Source organism: Polyodon spathula, chromosome 21, assembly GCF_017654505.1.
Source record: "Polyodon spathula isolate WHYD16114869_AA chromosome 21, ASM1765450v1, whole genome shotgun sequence".
Classification (NCBI taxonomy): Eukaryota; Metazoa; Chordata; class Actinopteri; order Acipenseriformes; family Polyodontidae; genus Polyodon; species Polyodon spathula.
In genome coordinates, this window is record NC_054554.1 from 817,729 (window position 1) to 821,453 (window position 3,725).

Consider the following 3,725-nt stretch of genomic DNA (forward strand, 5'->3'; position numbering starts at 1 on the left):
AGAGAATTTAGAACACTCCATCAGTACTGAATGTGCAGCGGTTTGAAGATAGTGCTACTCACCACTACCTTTAATTCCTGCTGAAGATGTACGTACAGTAGTTTTCAATATTTTCAAGCAAAAATAAATAAATATTGTTTAAATCAAGTTTGTCTGAAAAACAAAAAAACACATTTCCACTGGCCCACTAAAGATTGTCCCCAAACACACAATGTTCAACAAACTGCCACATTTACAGAACAGAAATGACCAAACCAGAACACTGAAAAGGGAACCACTCATCATTTTTCAAACACCACATTTAATGGAAAGTATGACACCATGTGTTCGTATTCACCGTGTACTTGTTGTTTGAAAACAAGTAACTTATAAGGGACTTCAACTTTAAAATATACAAATACAGTAAATAAATAATCACTTCAAAAGTAGTTTTTACTGTACACATAGTAAATATAGCATTTTGCTGTTTGATTAACACATTTTGTTTGGTTGCTAACATCAAGTCTTAACAATTGATGGTCATGTGAAATCAAAGAGCTCTTTTTAATCATGTTAAGCAGGGAAGGCAGGTGTTTATAAAATATGGCAGGCTTTAATAGTGGCTGGCTTGTTTCATCCTTCATTAACATGTTATCACAAGCTCACTCCTGGGACATGCACTCTATCCAGCTAATGCTTCATAACTATAAGGTAGCTATGAATTTGGTTCAGCTCATAATGGTTCACAAATCAAGAGACATGGATTATGTGCTACTAGAATCGATAGCTGCGCAATGCAGGTCATGATTTCTGTGATCCAATAGACTCCAGCCCCTAAATTACACGCCAGTTTCAGAACAGCCTTTCTGGATTAGTAGGCTATCATAGAGGAAAGCAAAATGAAACTGGACCCCTGAGAGATGCGGTTGTTTAGAACAGCGCCAGTGTACCTTCTTGCTTGCTGGAGCCTGCAAATCACAGCAAATGGGTGGGCAGCACAGCAGGCGTGTTCACATGAAGGGTTTGTGAAGGCTTCAAGTTAGTACTGGAATCACCAACAATTTAAAATACGTTTTCTGTTCATCCTAATCACTCACCATCTTAAAATACTTGAACTGAGACACCTGAAGACAATTGAAGACACAGTAAAGCTGTTATCTTTAAAGCATTTGTGCAAGCACACAAATAAACAAGCTCCCATATAAATGTAAGATAAAAATCAATTTAGATCAATTTCTTAATTAATATTATAAAAAAAAAAAATCTGTAACACTTTACATAGTAGTTATTTAGTGCATAGATGTGTACTTACACATAATTACAATGTTATTGTACATAGTCATAGTGTACTTAATGTGTACATCTTTTTGCATGATATATCATGAAAAAAGTACATGATAGCCATGTATAATAACATTGTAATGATGTGTAAGTACACATGGATTTACTAAGTAACTACTATGTAAATACACAGCAATTAGGGACACCATGTAAAGTGTTACCTCTTAGTGCACACCTCCACCTGCAGCTTTGTTTATGTGGAGCACACTTGACAAACAGAGTTTACAAATCAGCATTTCAGAGTTGAAGAGACAGCAATTTTCAAATGGGTAACGAGTTAAAAAAAATAACTTGTGTAGCAGACTGTTATGAGAAAAAAAAAAATTGCAGACAAATGACTTCTGATCCAGGATTAATAAATGCTAAATGTTACGTTTTTCTGGGCGTCGCAACAGCCAGACGTCATTGGAAAACATAACACCGTGTTTAAGAGCAGAACAGCCACAGATGATTTATTGCTTCTAATTAGGGGCTGCGTGGCAGGTTTCTTGTATTAATAAAGTTTCCTCATAATAATCTTTTTCAGACAGACTTGGACAGACTCACCGGTTGCCCTTTTTTTGTTTTTGTTTTTTTAATTTTTTTTTTTTTTTGTAAAATATATTTTTGTCAAGAGTGTCCTTTTCGTAATTCCTGGGCTGAAACGTCTCTAAAGGCATTTAGATTTATAGCTACCCAAACGAGAGGGCTCAGCTACTGCAATGCAATGTAACAGTGGTGCGGCTGCGTTGTTTCAGCTGCTCTCTACTACTCCGACGCGCTCTGCTGAGCATGTCAGTAATCAGACCACTCCTGACTTTTCACATTCAAGTGTGTGATGGAAAGAAAAGAAAAAACACAAAAAGAAAAATAATGCATCTTCACAGCAGTAATTTTCTTGGAATTAACTGAATTATAAAACTTCCAAATTGGAAAACTGAATGCAGTGCCGTCCTGCATCCCTGCTGATTCCACTCCAGAGACTGGGATTGGTGGGATTGCATTGAAAAATGACAGCTCTGCTTTACTCACCACTTTATTTACCTGTTCCCTGTTCATCATTTTTTTTTTTTTTTTTTTTTTTTGCATTGCCTTTGTTGCGCATGTGTATGTTATCTGAGAAATTACATTTTGTTTTGTAAGTTTTGCTCAGGCTTCAGACACAGTGCACAGTGTGAGGGTGTTTCCACTGTACCTTATATGAGGGGTGTTTTTTTATTTATTTGTATTTAATTTTGGTATCCTTATCTAATGCTTTTCCCTGTTGTTTTTAAATGACAATGAAAAGCAATGGCTGCTGAAACTCGTTTTTCCTCTTCAATAGTTATATATACTTTTTTTTAGTTGTATAATGTCATTTTCTTTCAAAGACTTCAATTTAAAAACAATACTAATGGCCAAAGTACCATTATTTACAAAAAAATATTTTTTGAAAGACATAAGAGAAACTACAGTTTTGTAGCTCTTGTACACCAAAACCAGACACATTTTGGAAGCACATGATAAAGCACCCTTTAGGTCTTGTATTCATGGTCAAGTCTTGTATATTGACAATAAGCATAATTTTGTAGTATTTAGCAGTATTTTCCATCATGCATTTTTTTTCTTGTTATATATTTGACCTTATTAGTCTGCAAACATGTTTTTTCAGCAGTCTAAAAGCATATGATACTAGCATAATCTGTTTTAAAGTCAATTAATGAAATAAGAAGGGACGAATTAAATACTCTATTAATAATCCATTATCCATTATGGTGTTGCATGCAAAACAAGAGAAACTGATTGGAAAAATTAAGTTTATACATGTAAAACATTAGAGAGGTCTGTCTTTGAAAAGTGTTAAACAATGTCATTACAAACAGCAGCCCAATCATTAATTGCGCCCAGTTCAATAAACTCCAATCACAAACAATTCAATACAGGAACGGCAAGAATCCACATAATCAATAGAAACTATTATTATTTTTGTTTTCTTTAAAGCAGTTCTGTTTAGTCTACTGCACAAAGTATAATGTCAATATCCCATAAATTACACACTGCTGTATTGCAGACAGATCCAGACTGCCACATTTATATATATATATATATATATATATATATATATATATATATATATATATATATATATATATATATATATATACACACAAATTCCACCCACACATTCGGATCCAGTTTTATTCAGAGTCCACTGTATCTATACACTTTCAGTGGATAGTGGATGGTGTTTGTTTGGTTTTGCTTGGTGTTAATAGTAATGGCAGCCTCATCAGCAGTTTTAGTATTTATGAGGATATTAAGAAACCCATGAGAAGTCTCTGCCACTCCCTCGGGCGCTCCAGGTTACAACTGTTACTGCAGGTTACTTCAAACATTGATAAAACGATAGCATAGCACAGATAAGGGTGCCTTAAATGGATCTGAAA